The 17,950-nt window shown below is 38.2% G+C and overlaps 1 protein-coding gene across 5 annotated transcripts in view; it reads right to left on the bottom strand.

Moving 5' to 3' along the window:
- filip1.S (filamin A interacting protein 1 S homeolog) overlaps positions 1-17,950 on the bottom strand; it is a 108,589-nt gene that overhangs the window by 33,733 nt on the left and 56,906 nt on the right. The gene's annotated exons all lie outside the window — the stretch shown is intronic.

The raw sequence follows: 17,950 nt of genomic DNA, 5'->3' as shown, positions 1-17,950 counted from the left end.
TATTAAAGTAGCAAGCTTTTTTTGGCTCCCATTTTAAATATTACAGAAAATGTAGGTAGGGATGTTGGTGATTAAAATACTCTTAGGAGGCATATTTATCAAGGGTCAAATTTAGAGTTTATGGGAGTTTATAAAAACTCACATAAACTTGAAATTTGGGAAAAAAATTACCAATCAAAATGTATTAAACAATTCAAATTTTTTAAATTCAGTTGAATTGGATCAACCTGCAAACTCGGATCGAATTTTCACTGAATTTTTTTAAAAATTTGATTTTCAAAAGTCAACGAAACAACTCCAAATTGATTGTACAAGGTCCTCCATAGGCTAAAACACTGATTCAGCAGGTTTTAGATGGCTAATAGTCGAATTTCAATTCTTAATGGGACAGTACATGATAAGTTTCGAAATTCGAATTTCAACTTTTTTTTTTTAAACTCAAATCGAATTGTGACTATTTCCTATTCAAATAACACTGAAATAAACTTGAAATTTGAGTTTAATCAAATTTTTAATTCGACCCTTGATAAATCTGCCTCTTAAAGTTTAAATTGTATTTTCGGATTTTTGTCACTATAAGAGGGCTGATTGTGTGCAGGTGACAAAATGCCCAATGTGCCTTTAGGTTAAATGTCATTAGGGTTATATGGTTGTTGCTCTAGCTATTCTTTAATACACCTGAATTTTCTAGAAGACAGATTTACTTTATACTGCCCCACACAGTATTAGCTTTATTGATAAGGGTGTATTAAGTAGGGTGGGGTCAGTATTACCATAAACCTGTTTTGGAAAGGGAATAAGATTTGAATAAGAGTAAATATGCTATCTCTTAGGCATCTTCATGCTTGAGAGACATTAAGAAGGAGAACAAAAGAAAGAAAATAAATAATAATCCTCATATAATTCATTTCTGTTTCAGGAACATAAATATATTTTGTTTCCAAAGTCTTTGCAACATTTAGAAGTGAGAAGTTATTGTTTCTTTGGGACATTTCTTGCTCAGTTTCTGGCAGAGTCCCAGAGAACAGATAATTAATTGTGTAATTGAAATCTCCCATGGTCTGTTCTCTTTAGAAAAATAATGACTTCATCTATGAGGAGCCCTGGCAAACAAAAGCAGAACAAAGATAATTGGGTTGGAAATATCAGTCAGAGGTTTAGTAAAGTACATTTGATTTAACTTGAAGTTTGCCTTGGGAGCACTTATTCATTAGGTATTCCTATCTAAACAATTTTGGAAGCCAGTATGTAGCAGGGTTCAGCTTTTTTGTACAAGAATTAAACTTGTCAAAACTTTAAATACAGAGACATCCCTGCAGTTCATTGGTTACTTCAGGCGTGCCTAACTATTGGCTGTGTAGGGCTGTTCTGAGTTACAATTCATCAGCACGAGTGCTGCAATTTGGCATCCTCCAGCGTCAGATATGCTTAACGGGATACTGTCATGGGAAAACATGTTTTTTTCAAAACGCATCAGTTCATAGTGCTACTCCAGCAGACTTCTGCACTGAAATCCAATTCTCAAAAGAGCAAACAGATTTTTTATATTCAATTTGGAAATCTGACTTGGGGCTAGACATATTGTCAGTTTCCCAGCTGCCCCCAGTCATGTGACTTGGGCCTGCACTTTAGGATGGAACTACTTTCTGGCAGGCTGTTATTTCTCCTACTTAATATAACTGAATCAGTCTCAGTGGGACTTGGCTTTTACTATTGAGTGTTGTTCTTAGATCTACTAGTTCTTGTGTTAGGGAGCTGCTATCTGGTTACCTTCCCATTGTTCTTTGTTAGGCTGCTGGGGGGGGGAGGGGGTGATATCACTCCAACTTGCAGTACAGCAGTAAAGAGTGACTGAAGTTTATCAGAGCACAAATCCAAAACTGGGGGCAGCTGGGAAACTGTCAATATGTCTAGCCCCATGTCAGATTTCAAAATTGAATTTAAAAAAATCTGCTTGCTCTTTTGAAAAATGGATTTCAGTGCAGAATTCTGCTGGAGCAGCACTATAAACTGTGTTTTGGGGAAAAAAAACATGTTTTCCCATGACAGTATCCCTTTAAATCTTGTTCTCATTTTAGGAGGGTTAGTATAGGTAAGCAAGATACAAACCACAAACCATTTTCACAATAAGAAAAGCAAAAACATTTCAACACTACCTTTCATCCTTTATGCATCTGCTTTGTGTAAGAGAATACTTGCTGAAGAATATGGGTTGGGTAATATTATTATTTATCAATTATCCTTTATATAGTGTTGACATAATCCACTCCATTTGACAGAAATTATTCATAAATTACATCAGTTACTGCCTCAGTGGAGCTTTCCGTCAAGCTTCCCTTTCACTTTCATGCAAGATACCTGTCTGCAGGTAAACATTCATTAATAGTGCCCTGGTGAGATAACCACTAATCATATCCATCTCAATGGCCTGCTATTTTCCTGGTATCTAGTAAATAAAAGCCTGTCAGTGTTTAACACTGTACGTTTATGTGTTCTTTCACAAAATGAAAACATATTTTAAAGGGGTGCAATACTGACCTATAAAGATATAGTAGTGCTATTAAAATATTGATTGGAACTCTATATAACTAATTATCCTAAATTGATTAACAAACTTAAAAATGACCTAGCTACATGGCACACATACCACCGCTCCTGGTTTGGCAGGATAGCACTACTACCAGGACTTTTATATTTATTCAGGACATTTACAGATATTAGCTGGCCAGTAGACTAGAGGCCATGATTCATATACATGTCCCGACAGAGGAGCCATGGAAAGCAATTGAGAACCACTTTATAGCACCCTTGAAATTAGCACACCTATTCTGGATACGCAAGGCATCCAGAGCTACCCCCAAAGACCTCTTACCCCCATCACAACAAGCTCTAGATTTGTGGGATTCAACAGCCGTAAAGAAGAAATTAAGCACGCCTAACACCAGATATAGAACTATCATTTGCAACAAGAGCTTTCCACCAGGCTGTAGCCCAACAGACTTTAAACCTTGGATAGACGAAAACATGCTCACTCTCACAGTCTTTCGTCCAGAACAAACCACTATACTATTTCAACAATGTAAGGAGAAATACGACATCCCGAACTGACACCTACAAATTAGACATACGTGGAAATTGAGATCAAATTCCAAAAAACCCAGACCATGACCTATTTTGAAATGATTTGCTTCAAACGCTTGCACCCATCACATCTTATTTCACTGTTATACAGCCAACTTTCTCCAGATACCACTGACATACATCAGCCCTACATGACAAAATGGGAAACAGACCTAGATCTCGAAATTTCAGTAACGACCTGGTCATATATATGGGAATCAGCCAAAAAAACATCAGCCTCCACCTCAGGTGGAATGCAGATTATTTTAATTGATATTGTGCGTTTAAGGTAAATTCATACAGAAAACACCAAAGTTTTATTTACATGCATTATTTTATTATTAATGCATGTAATTTTCTGATGTTATAATGAACCCTATATCTGCTAATGGCATGGCTAAAGGTGGCCATACACATAGAGATCTGCTAGTTTGGTGATTTCTCCAAATGATCTGATCTCTCCCCGATATTCCCACCTTGAGGTGGGCGATATCGGGCTGATCTGATAGTGGGCCCTAGGGTCCCCACACACAAGCCAGTAAGCTGCCAACTTGGTCTTTTGGCAGCTTTTATCGGCCCGCTTATGGCCACCTTTAGGCTATCTGCTAATGGCTTAGACGAGGGATCCCCAACCTTTAGAACCTGTGTGCAACATTCAGAAGTAAAAGGAGTTGGGGAACAACACTAGCATGAAAAATGTTCATTGGGTGCCAAATAAGGGCTGTGATTGGCCATTTAGTAGCCCCTATGTGGATTGTCAGCCTACATTGAGGCTCTGTAAAGGTGGCCATACACATAGAGATCCACTCGTTTAGCGATTTTGACAAATGAGTGGATTTCTCCCCGATATGACCACTTTGAGTTGGGCGATATCGGGCTGATCCGATTGTGGGCCCTAGGGCCCAACGATCGGATCATAATGTAGCCAATACGGTCTGTCGGCACCTATTATCGGCCCGCTTATGGCCATCTTTAGGCTATCTGCTAATGGCTTAGACTATCTTCCTAAGACTGCTTATATTATCTTAGTTGCATTTGCCTGAATAAGAACTCTTCCTGCTCTGCATCCTTTTAGATTGACACCTGAGGTCTGATTTATCAAAATGTAAAATTAAAGCACACCACAGTAAAATTCAATCACTCTCTATTTATTCCTATGGAATTTTTAGAGGTATTTTTATCAGATGGTGAACTTTCACCCATTAATAAATATGCCTCTAAAATCCCATAAGAATTGATAAATAGTGGCAGAATTTTACTATGGTGTGCCCTTATTTCACACTTTGATAAAACTTCCCCATATAATCCCTAGAGGCAGCATAAATGACTTCACACAGAGACTACAGGGCCACAGTGGAAATAACAGGGGTGATGAGAAATGTTTCCTTTTGTTTTCTGTTTCTATTAGTTGAAGATGCAGATATATAAATACAGGTATGGGATCCGTTATCTGGAAACCTGTTATCCAGAAAGCTCAGAATTACGGAAAGGCCATCTTCCATATACTCCATTGTATTCAAATAATCCAAATTTTTAATAATTATTTCTTTTTTCTCTGTAATATAAAACAGTGCCTTGAATTTGATTCAATCGAAGATATAATTAATCCTTATTGGAAGCAAAAAAAAAGTGTTTTATGCCACTAAATTCTATGTGCAGGGAATACACATTAGAAAAACTATGATTGTGCAATTGTTTTTTATTTCTTTTAATTTTAAGAGAAATGCTGTCACACAATCTGTTTGTTTAGTGTATTTCATAGTAATGCCTGATGAGTACTGTTAACTGCTCACCCTGAAAATATCTTGAGAATATCTAAATAAACCAGGGAATTGCCTGTTTTATTAAAGTGTGGTGTTGTGATGTATAGGAGTGCTAACCTGGTAAAATGGCACACTGTTGGGATATAAACCAGAGACATCTGGCTCCTGACTTCCTTTCCTGAGCAACTAAGCAGTTTCTGGTGAATCTGGGCTTCTCTGTGTTGTGTAACAAATCCATCAGCCTTATAGTTAACTACAGTTAACTAATCATGACAGGTCCCTAGCGGAATGGACCCTTTCACTTACTCCTTTCTAGGCTTGAACTTTGTGTCTGAGAACATTTCCACTGAAACTAGGGGTAAATTCGCCATTGATGGCAACGCAGCCATCACAACACTTCGCCAGACGAAAATTCACTCAGACAATGCTAATTTACTAAAATGCAAAGTTTCGTCCAGGGTGCTGAACAATGGTGAATTTTCGCTAGCGTTACTTCAGCAATGCGAGCAAATCAAAGTGAAGATGCGCTAGCATTCAATTCTGCCTAGCACAACTGCGTTAGAGGTCTTTGCTCAGCCTTATTTGCATACGGCGGGAAATTTACAGTTGAATGGATGTATATGTTGCAGCAAATACATTACACAAGTCCAGGAAACCTTAATAAAGACAATAGAGTTGTTATAATGCCCTACACATGAGCCCACTGTATAGTTTATGTTCCATATGTTAGAAAATGTAGGGGGGAACCCGGTTACCCCAAAAAAAATTTAAGGACTTTTGCAGGCTCTCACTCTGAAAAAAGGAAAAGGCACCAGCATTTTTTGGACTTAGAAACTTTCTCCACTAAAAAATATGATGTAAGTAACAGAAGAATGAAGAAGATCTATGCACTCCAATGCACTTTGCCTGGTCTGAGCTGGCGCAGGCAAGTCTGGCGAAAGAGGTGACGTTCAGTAAAATCATCATCTTAGTGAATTACTTAGTGAGCAACGTCCATTCGTCAGAACAAAAATTCGCCTGGCGATAGAGTGTGTTTAAATGCTAACATCTGTCTCTTTCGCTAGCGAAGTGAGTTAGTAAATCTGCGAAGTCCCTGAAAGCGGTAACGCTGGCGAATCTGAGTTTTTCTGACTTGTGTAAATTGAAGTTCAGTTTCTGTTTCCTGTCCTGATCTATATGTTCCTGGCTATGTTTCATTGCTGCCTGTCCTGACCGTATCTTGTTTCTGATACTGAATGGTTGCCACCTGTCCAGACCTTAGCTTGTGTCAAACTCTGCTTCACTCCTGCCAATGAATTCTCTGAAGCCTTGCTTTGTCTTGCCGAGATCATGTAGATCAAGTCAATGGCAGATGACATTTTGAAGATATCCTGATCTGCGCTGGGTTTCATACAATATTCTGAAGAGTATGTTGTGTTTGGGCAGTAATCCAAAAATGTTTTTGGGCTTCAAATCCGAAAAAAGTTGTATGATTCGGGTTTTTTCCTGATTTAATTGAGTCTTTTCCAACACAAGAAAAAATTTGTGAACATTTATTAATAAATGGGAGGGAAGTCCATGCAAATTTGGTCGGAGTGCAGTGTCGGACTGGGACACCAGGGGCCCACCTAAAAACCTTGGATCAGGGGCTCACCAAAGAACCATAGACCAGGGGCCCACTCTCAGTACTATTATTCTTCTCCTCACTCAACCTCTATTCTCCTAGTCACTATTCTTTAAATACTATAATCTATTATTCCATCTATTTAGCCTCTTTGTTCTCAAAGAAATAGGGAATGGCCAAATCTTTTCCTGGTATCCCGGTGGGCCAGTCCGAGAGTGGTTTTCATAAAATAGTGAGAAAATTTCAGATTTTGATAAATAACCCCCCAATTGTATTTCTATGTATGTAATAAAATATTTTTCTTTTTATTATTAAATTATTATTTTTATCTTGTTTAGACATTTAGAGGCCGATTCACTAACTTCGAGTGAAGGATTCGAAGGTAAAAAACTTAGAATTTCGAAGGTTTTTTTGGGCTACTTCAACCATCGAATGGGCTACTTCGACCTTCGACTACGACTACGACTTCGAATCGAAGGATTCGAAGTAAAAATACTACGACTATTCGACCATTTGATAGCCGAAGTACTGTCTCTTTAAAAAAAACGTCGACCCCCTAGTTCGCCATCTAAAAGCTACCAAAGTCAATGTTAGCCTATGGGGAAGGTCCCCATAGGCTTGGCTAACTTTTTTTGATCGAAGGATATTCCTTCGATCGTTGGATTAAAATCCTTCGAATCGTTCGATTCGAAGGATTTAATCGTTCGATCGAAGGAATTATCCTTCGATCGTTCGATAGAACTATCTGCGCTAAATCCTTCGACTTCGATATTCGAAGTCGAAGCATTTTAATTCCTAGTCGAATATCGAGGGTTAATTAACCCTCGATATTCTACCCTTAGTGAATCGGCCTCTTAGAGTGTGATTTATCAATGTTTGAATTAAAAGTTTTGACACTAGTAGATTTTTTTTCACAATAACTCACAAATTTTAGTTATATTTTCAAAAACTCAGATGTCTGATATTAATTAAGCACAATAAACCTGGAAAACTTAAATGTAAAACTACAGCATCTAAAAGCTGGCGAGTTTATGTAGAAGTTAATGGGAGTTGTCCTAGACAAAATTCAGGTCATTTTTTTAATTCGAGATTTTTGAGTTTTTTAGTGTTTTTTGAGCTGATAAACTCACAAATTCAATGTATTCAAGTTTTTTTCCATGATTGTATTCAATTGAGTTTTTTATATTGTGATTTTTAATAAATATGCACACATTCAAGTTTTTTTTAAAATTGGTTTAAAAAGTAGAAAAAAACTGTAAAACCTCACAAATTAGATTTTTGATAAATAAGCCCATACGAGTCATATATCTCACAACAGTGGAATGACACAAAATGTTTGCAAATTATGAAATCTTGTTTTAGTTTTGCATACAAAAAACCAGGCTTTTGATAGACTCACTGTCTTTCAGGAGAAGATCCAATTATTTTATCCCAAGTGTACGGTAAAATCTGTAACTGAATTAGGAGATAAGCTTGTGTTCACTTTATTATGTTTTAGGATGATGTACACAATGACAGTGTAATGTAAATTGTAATTGATCATTTGAACAAAACAATTGTAGCCTCAAAGAGGCTGCTGTAAACCAATATACCCCATTTAAAAGCTGGAAAGAGGCAGAAGAAAAAGCCATAAAAATTAAAACTGAAGATCAACTGGGAAGCATTCTATAACTATCCCTTTAAGAATAACCTTTCTTTACCTACCAAGAAGTGTCTATAAATGCATTGTATGTTTTCTTTTAATCACCACCAGAGGGCACATCAAAATCTCTTTTTCCATGTTTTACTTTTGCGCTAAAAGTCTCCATTTAGTAAAAACTCTTAAATTAGTAATAGTTGCTGAATGAAAAATTCTTATCTTTTTTTTTTATGACAAACGCTGCATTATCATACCTGATCAGATACCCTTACAAATTCTCTTCTTCGGGTGACTAACCCCCCCCCCCCAAAATGCCTTCCAGCCGGCAAGAATGTGAATCGCCGGAAGTGCATATTCTTGCCGGCGGGAAGGCATTTCAGGGAGATTAGTCGTCCGAATAAGAGATTTGTCACTGGGCGACTAATCTCCACTGAACGCTACTTGTGCCGCCACCCTTAAGGTTTTTAATCCAAACTCTTGATCTGATTCTGGTCCTTGCATGCAAGATTTACTTTATGTGTATATAATAAATAATGTACAGAGCAATACACAACACCAGATAAATGATAACATCCAAGCCTGATGTTTGAGGTAAAGAGGGCATTTGCTCAGGGCAAGAATATCCAGTGTGCAGCCCTGTACTTTTCAACATCCGACTGAATGTTCTTGGGAAGATGCTGGATTTGAAGTTCTATAATAGCAGAATAGCTGTAGGATGTGGATTCCCGCTAAAAATATATTCCCCCTCAGACGACACTAACTGGCAGAACCTCCTCTTGTGGTTTAGAACAGTATGTATTTTGTTGATTAGGTAGAGAAATAATTCATTAAAATGCTACACCAAGGGGCAGATTTATCAAGGGTCAAATTGAAAATCCAAATTCGAATTTTAGATTTTTTTTACGGGCAAAACTGTCAAATTCGACAATTTGAGTTGTTTAAAAAATTCTAATTCGATTTTTGATTTTCATCATACTCTGGCCCTTTAAGAACTCGAATTCAACTATTCGCCACGTAAAACCTGTCGAATAGCTGTTTAAGTCAATCAGAGAGGTCCAGGGATTTGGAGATTTTTGCAGCCTTCCTGACATTTTTTCAAGAAAAAACGCAAATAAAGCTTGATCGAATTCGATTTGTTCGTTTCAATTCGTCCGAGTTGGAAAAATTAGATTTTAATAATAAATTTAGATTGGTCATATTTTTAATTTATGGGAGTTTAGGGGAGTTTTAAAAAAACTCACAAATTCAAAATTCGACCTTTGATAATTGTGCCTCTTGCACCAGTAATCAATGTTCCCTCTAAGGCAGGGGTCCACAACCTTTTTTAACCGGGAGCCACATTCAAATGTAAAAAGAGTTGGGGAGCAACACAAGCATGAAAAAGTCCCTTGGGTGCCAAATAAGGCCTATAATCGGTTATTTGGTAGCCCCTATGTGGACTAGCAGCCTACAAGAGGCTTTACTTGGCACTATACTTAGTTTTTATGCATATAAAACTTGCTTCCAAGCCTGGAATTCAAAAATAAGCACCTGCTTTGAGGACACTGAGAGCAACATCCAAGGGGATGGAGAGCAACATGTTGCTCGCGAGCTACTGGTTGGGGATCACTGCTCTAAGGTATGTGCCTGTGCACGTGCACACAAATTCTGTGATCACACAAGCAAAGAGTTTTGTGTGAAAGCACAAAATGTGGTATTAATTCTGACCTGAGCACATGTTTTGAAAAACGGCACACTTAGGGGCAGATTTATCGAAGGTCGAGGTGAATTTTCGAATGAAAAAAATTCAAATTCAATGTATTCTTTGTGTACTTCGACTAGGGAATTGTCCAAATTTGATTTGAAAAAAATTGAAAATTTGAAATTTATCATGTACTGTATCTTTAAAAATTCGACTTCGACCATTCGCCATCTAAAACCTGCCAAATTGCTGTTTTAGCCTATGGGGGACCTCCTAGAACCTATTCGGAGTCAATTGGTGGACTTTGAAAAAGTTTTTTTGGGGGAAAAACTTTGCATCGAATTAGATCGAATGCGCTATTCCTTTGATTCGTACGATTCGAATTTGCCCGAATACGGACCTATTCGATCAAAAACTGACCTATTTGACCAAAAAAAAAACTTTGACTCAATTTCGGTTTAGTCTTTTTGAATTCGAATTTCGAAGTTTATTCAATTCGAAATTCGACCCTTGATAAATATGCCCCAAAATGTATGCACAAATGAATTTTTCTCCTCACATAGCCAAGAAGGAATTAGAGGGAACATAATTCTATAGCCATTAATTTTAGATTCAACTTTTGTCACTTTCGGACAGCCTTAGTTTCATGTTTGTACTGGAGGGCATACAACATACCCTTTGTATTTATGTTTTCTTTTTGTTAAATAGGCCAGAATGGGAAAAAGGTGCATATATAATTTTGTAAATGCATGAAGCAGCCATAAATAAATATGGTTGAATGTAAGACAAAAAAAAACTTTTAGGGGGTTATTTACCATTTTTACTATTTTCTTAAAACCAATTCGACCAAACTCCTGTGCACATTTTACCATATTTATCAATAAATTTACTCCAAAAAATCTGGGGGAATCATAATAAAATCCAAATTGTATGATTTTTTTTTGGATTTAACACCAAAATAATATCATCATAATCCAGCGCAGATCATGATAGATTCCAGTTGTAAAAAAGACACCTGCCATTGACTTCTACATGACCTAGGCAGGTTTGAGATGGAGTACTTTTTTATTCGGACTTTAATCATAGGGGTTTAATAAATCATGTTTTCACCTTAATGTCACACGAACTTCTGCCCTAAACGAACACTCCTTTTGGTTTGCTATTAGTCATTGATTCAACTAATGTTTCATATATACCTTGTACTTTACTATTATTGATGGAAGGATTTAGTGCTTTGTTTTGTTAGTTCAGAGATCTACCTGTAATTGATTTGATTTATCTAACTTGGAACTAAGTCAACATCTCTGTTGCATTGTGCAAGTGCTAACTAGAGCTTTGTCTAACATTTCGGTGTCTGCTATGATTTAATTAAGCAAATTGGTTCAGTAGTTGAATGTTTTATGTATTATTTATATTTATTATATTTCGCATCAGTTAAAAAAAAGCGTATTTATCAAAGGGTGAACTTTCACTTTCATTCATTGATAAATACTCTTTTAAAAGTCCAATAGAAATGAATGGAGATTGGCGGAATTTCACTCTAGCGGACTGTGGAGATCTCTAACTTCACTCTTTGATAAATATACCCCTATGGGGCAGATTTACTAAGGTGCGAAGTGGCTAACTCTAGCGACAATTCGCTATCGTTGCCACCCGCAGGGACAATTTACTAACAAATGCAGGGGCCAATTCGCTAGCGAAATAGAATATCGCTAGCAGTTATTAGCAGTATATGGCCAGGCGACTTTTCGCTCTGGCGAATGGACGTTACTCTGCAAATTCACTAAAATGCTGATTTTACAGAAAGTTACCTCTTTCGCCAGAGTTGCCTTCGCCACCTCAAACCAGGTGAAGTGCAATAAAGTAGCTAGATCTTTCTCAATCTTCTGTCACTTAATTATATTCTGTATTTCAGCGTCATTACCTGCAAAAGTCCTAACTTAACACCCATCTAATTTGCAAAAATTGTTCTCAATGGAAATTCGCGAAAAACAGAAAGATGGCCACAGAAATGCAATATTTTAGCATTCAGGAAAAAACATGGGCAATACAAACTTTTGCGAATAAATATGCTCTAAGCAAACTTTATAAAGACCCCCACTGTCAAGGGATGTAGAGTTGGTAAATCTCTAGCAAATATATTTGCACAGTTTGCAGGAAAGTGTGGATCAGATGTTGAAGTACTCCTAATACAGGATTACTGTATATCGGCAAGATATCCACTGTCAAATTCTGTTTCTATGTTTTCATATGTTAGTTTAACCCTTTCCCTGCCAGCCGTTTTGTCCTAGATGCGAACATCTACTGCCAAGCAGTTTTTAGATATTTTGCACTCTTTTACTTTAAGGGCCTTTCCTGGGGTGGTCTTTTAGTTAACCCAGGAAAACAATATATTGTTTTTTTCAGGACAACCTGAACTTTCACAATATGCAAGAATTTTGGTGTAATTCTACTTCTGTAAAAAAAATATTGGATTCTAAGTGTCAAATAAAATGAAAAAAATCATGTTTCACGAAGAACAATCACATATATCGGAAACATCATTCATTTTATGTACGAGAACACAGCCGATTTAGAAAGGTCTATGTCTCCTGAACGCGACAATACCAAATATATATAGTTTTATGAAGATTTCTCACTTGTATAGCTCAAAATCTACAAGCAGTACACAACCAAATTTCCAAAGCAACGCTCCCCAAACGGCATACTTTTGATTTCAAGGCCAAACATTCCGCTAACAGTAGGTTTACCCTAGAAAACTACCCATTACTAGAAAGAACAGATTCTGGTGAATCAAAAATAGGTAGAAATATCTTTGTACTCCAAACTACCAAGTTGCAATTGTTTCCTAAAGTTATAATGTTTTATAGAAATTGGTGAATTTTTTGAAAAATGACCTCAAAGCTTCCACTCTACAGCAACATATCTCCCACACATCATTAGGTATCAATGTAAAACACCCCAAATATAAAATCCTGGGTCCACTGAACAGTTTGATGCCCAATATGAATAGATGTACCCAAGCACGTGGCATAGGGGGCCCCAAAAGGAAGACCCCCCGTTTGTTCTGTTATGTCAGATACTGCAAAATCAACACATTTACATAGTTTTGGGGGGCGGCAAAGGTAGAAAAAAGTACGTTCACCCCAGAAACCATATATTTTCGGAAAGTACACATTCCCCTGAATCCAAATTGGGTATGCATGTCTTTCTACACCAAAGTACCAAGCGGCAAACCATTCCTAAATTTGGTGATTTTGGCGACATTTCCAAAAATCACCTAAAAATTTCTACCCTGCAGCATCGTATTACCCACATACTTTTAGGTATCAAGAGAAATCACCCCAAATATGAAAGCCTAGGGTCCTCTGAACAGTTTGATGCCCAATACGTATAGGTGTACCCAAGCAAGTGGCATACAGGGGCCCCAAAAGGAAGACCCCCATATGGTCTGTCATTTCAGGTACTGCAAAATCAACACATTTACATCGTTTTGGGGGGGGGGCAAAAGTAGAAAACAGTAAGTTCACCCCAGAAAACCATATATTTTCGGAAAGTACACATTCCCACGAATCCAAATTGGGTATGCATGTCTTTCTACGCCAAAGTACCAAGCCGCAAACCATTCCTAAATTTGGTGATTTTGGTGACATTTCCAAAAATCACCTCAAAATATCTACCCTGCAGCATCGTATTACCCACATACTTTTAGGTATCAAGAGAAATCACCCCAAATATGAAAGCCTAGGGTCCTCTGAACAGTTTGATGCCCAATATGTATAGGTGTACCCAAGCACGTGGCATACAGGGGCCCCAAAAGGAAGACCCCCATATAGTCTGTCATTTCAGGTACTGCAAAATCAACACATTTACATCGTTTTGGGGGGGGGGCAAAAGTAGAAAACAGTAAGTTCACCCCAGAAAACCATATATTTTCGGAAAGTACACATTCCAACGAATCCAAATTGGGTATGCATGTCTTTCTACGCCAAAGTACCAAGCCGCAAATCATTCCTAAATTTGGTGATTTTGGTGACATTTCCAAAAATCACCTCAAAATATCTACCCTGCAGCATCGTATTAGCCACATACTTTTAGGTATCAAGAGAAATCACCCCAAATATGAAAGCCTAGGGTCCTCTGAACAGTTTGATGCCCAATATGTATAGGTGTACCCAAGCACGTGGCATACAGGGGCCCCAAAAGGAAGACCCCCATATATTCTGTCATTTCAGGTACTACAAAATCAACACATTTACATCGTTTTGGGGGGCAAAAGTAGAAAACAGTAAGTTCACCCCAGAAAACCATATATTTTCGGAAAGTACACATTCCCACGAATCCAAATTGGGTATGCATGTCTTTCTACACCAAAGTACCAAGCCGCAAACCATTCCTAAATTTGGTGATTTTGGTGACATTTCCAAAAATCACCTCAAAATATCTAACCTGCAGCATCGTATTAGCCACATACTTTTAGGTATCAAGAGAAATCACCCCAAATATGAAAGCCTAGGGTCCTCTGAACAGTTTGATGCCCAATATGTATAGGTGTACCCAAGCACGTGGCATATAGGGGCCCCAAAAGGAAGACCCCCATATGGTCTGTCATTTCAGGTACTGCAAAATCAACACATTTACATTGTTTTTGGGGGGGCAAAGGTAGAAAAAAGTAAGTTCACCCCAGAAAACCATATATTTTCGGAAATTACACATTCCCACGAATCTAAATTGGGTATGCATGTCTTTGTACTACAAAGTACCAAGCCGCAAATCATTCCTAAATTTGGTGATTTTGGGGACATTTCCAAAAATGACTTCAAAATTTCTACCCTGCAGCATCGTATTACCCACATACTTTTAGGTATCAAGAGAAATCACCCCAAATATGAAAGCCTAGGGTCCTCTGAACAGTTTGATGCCCAATATGTATAGGTGTACCCAAGCACGTGACATATAGGGGCCCCAAAAGGAAGACCCCCATATGGTCTGTCATTTCAGGTACTGCAAAATCAACACATATACATAGTTTTGGGGGGAGCAAAGGTAGAAAAAAGTACATTCACCCCAGAAAACCATATATTTTCGGAAAGTACACATTCCCGCGAATCCAAATTGGGTATGCATGTCCTTGTACTCCAAAGTACCAAGCCGCAAGCCTTTCCTAAATTTGGCGATAAAAGCAACAGTTTTTACATTTTTGAAAATTGCCTAAAAATATTGCAATTGGCCGCATTTATCTCACCCAATTTCTTACATACAATTCTAAAACACCATAAATACTGATGCCAAGGGTCAACTGAACCGTTTGATGCCCAATATGCATTGATATACCAAGGCAGCTGGCATGTGCGGACCCCAAATGAAAATAGTGCATATGATTTTTCTCCGCTGCCGATTCGCCTTCTGTGAACATAGACCCTTGACTTCATATTATGTGCCTCAAGACCCTCCTAACAGCAAAGACCCCCCCAAAACCATATATTTTTGGAAAGTACACATTCTGACGAATCCAAAAAAGATAAAGACGTCTTTCTACACCAAACTGCAAAGCTTTTCTAAACGCAGAGGTTTTTACATTTCTGAAAATCGCCTAAAATTGTTGCAGTTTGCCGCATTTATCGCACACAATGTTTTACGTATAAAGAAAAATCACCCTAAATATGGACGTCAGAGGTCTACTAAATAGTTTGATGCCCAATATGCATAGATTTACCAAAGTATGTGGCGTGTACGGACCCCAAATGAAAAACATGCCTATGAATTTTCACGCTAGCCAACTAAGCAGCAGAAAAGAGAGCCCCAACTGTGCGTTATGTGCCATAAGACCCCAAAACTGTAAAAAGACCCCCAAAAACCCAATATTTTTGGAAAGCATATATTTTGGCGAATCAAACTAAGTAAAATAAATCTTTCTATACCAAAGCACCAAACAGCAAAACTATACTAAAGATACATAAGGAACAATAATGCATGGATAAAATTGCAATAAAACCACAAAATAGCGTAAATCAATGAAATAACAAAATAATTGATCCGACAGCGTAATTAGTGGCCGAAATCGATTATCCAATAGTCACGCTGTCAAAATAACATGCTTTTAGGCAAAACAAACAGTACAATGAATAAGTAAAAAAAACACCTGTTTGTGAGTTTTTGTGTATACATATTTGTGCACTAATAAAAGTTGTCTGAGTGTGCAAATACATGTAATTAAGTGTAAATAAGTGTACAAAATCGACCAAGTGTGCTAAAATAAAAAAATAAAAAATACAAATTTTTACTAAAATGTTTATGTAAGTGTATAAATGTACTGTAGGTATGTGTAAGTGCAGGTAAGTGTGTAAAAAAACGTGCACTTACCGTTTTTGTAGCAGGAGGATCGCTGGAACCGAAGGAGGACTCCTGGCAGCGTGTCTGCAGAGTTACTGCGCAGCAGGAAGTGAGTGGGCGGGTGGTGTGACGAGGAGGAGGTAAGCCAGCAGCAGCAGCGCTTACATTGCTCTTCTGCTACTTTGAAGTCGGATCTGCGAAAATTGCGTCGCAGATCCGACTTGACAGCCCCCCAGCCACGTTGCCCAGGGGGCTGTCTACCGTCCTGACTCTCTGCAGAGGCGGCAAAAGCCGCCGATGCAGAGAGAAGGGCTCAGCTGCAATAGAACGTACGAGGTACGTTCTTGGCAGCCTGAGCCCTGAACCGCCAGCACGTACGCCGTACGTGCTTGGCGGTTAAAGGGTTAAGGTTGCTAATTGCAATCCACACTATCTTTTAGGGACTGTGATACTTGCAGCATTCGGGACCCTCGGTAAAAAACATATATAACCACACTAAATACTGGGCCAGATTCAACTCAGTGAGAAAATGTTATCTCATGGTTTATCACATGATTCAATTTGAGGAAAAATAAAAATTCTAAATTCAGTTCCAGTTTTTTTAAAGACTTCAATAGAGTTTTCACATGATAAACAGGAAGATAAGCTTTTCTGAAAATTGAATCCTGTCCATAACTTTTCACATGATAAACTTTTACTGAATCTGGCCCATTGTTTGTTAAGGCCTCATCAATGATTAGGCTCTCTGCAGGTACTACTGCTTTGACAAACCTGTGTAGCATTTGTAGAGGATGGTGGACCTGGTAAAAACTATAGACTTGGATATGCCCCCAAATTCCCATTCCCCTACTATCCCTTGTTTCTTAATACTAATAACGTTATCCCTTAAAGGAGAAACAAACCCCTTATTAAAAAAAAAAAAAAAAACATACCCCCTACCCCACATAGGCCCCTCCCTCCTCCCTAGCTGCTACCCTGGGCAAATGGTAACTTTTTACTTACCCCTCGGTGCAGATTCAGGGATCGGAGTTCATGGCAGCCAGCTTCCGGGTCTTCGTGTCTTCTTCCCGCACTTCGGCAATTTCTGCGCATGTGCAATTGTCGCAAGCCAGGAAATTGCTCCAACTAGGCTTCGCCGGTCTCATTCTCAGATGACCGAAGACCCGGAAGATGGCTGCCGTGAACTCCAATCCCTGAATTTGCACTGAGGGGTAAGTAAAAAGTTAGGGGCATTTGCCCAGGTAGCAGCTAGGCTGGGGGGGAGGAGGGAGAGGGTCTATGTGGGGTACGATTTATTTTAATAATGGGGTTGTTTCTCCTTTAAGTCTTGCATGTAGGATTGTGGGTTGGCCCCTTGAACTGAGGGTCTTCTTCAGTTCTCTGGTGCCAGCTCTCTTTTCTTTTGGCCCTGTTCTATGGCACCTTTCAAAATATTTGGCAAAAAGTTAGCAAAACTTCCAATTTTGAAAGTTGGCAATAGGCCACTGAAATTCTGAAACTTGTTCACTTTTTTTAGCTTATGACTAATTCAGCTTTGCTCAGATAGTGTTAGGACAGGAGTAACCTGCTTAACAGCCTCCAGATGCTGTATTGCTGCTACTCTTGGCAGATGATTTATTACAATTCAAGAGATTCAAGCAAGTTTATGATTATTTTTTTAAATCTGGAAATGTTTGTATTATAAGCTCATAAACTCATAAAATTCTGAGCTTATACCTCAGAGTCATCCACCTAATTTGACACATGGGTCTTACTTTACAGTCTTGAGTTTATTTGCAAGGATTTAATAATACGTAAACATTATTGTAGTG

Source organism: Xenopus laevis, chromosome 5S, assembly GCF_017654675.1.
Source record: "Xenopus laevis strain J_2021 chromosome 5S, Xenopus_laevis_v10.1, whole genome shotgun sequence".
Lineage (NCBI taxonomy): Eukaryota > Metazoa > Chordata > Amphibia > Anura > Pipidae > Xenopus > Xenopus laevis.
Note: the sequence above shows the minus strand (reverse complement) of the source record. Positions and strands in the feature narration are given on the sequence as shown.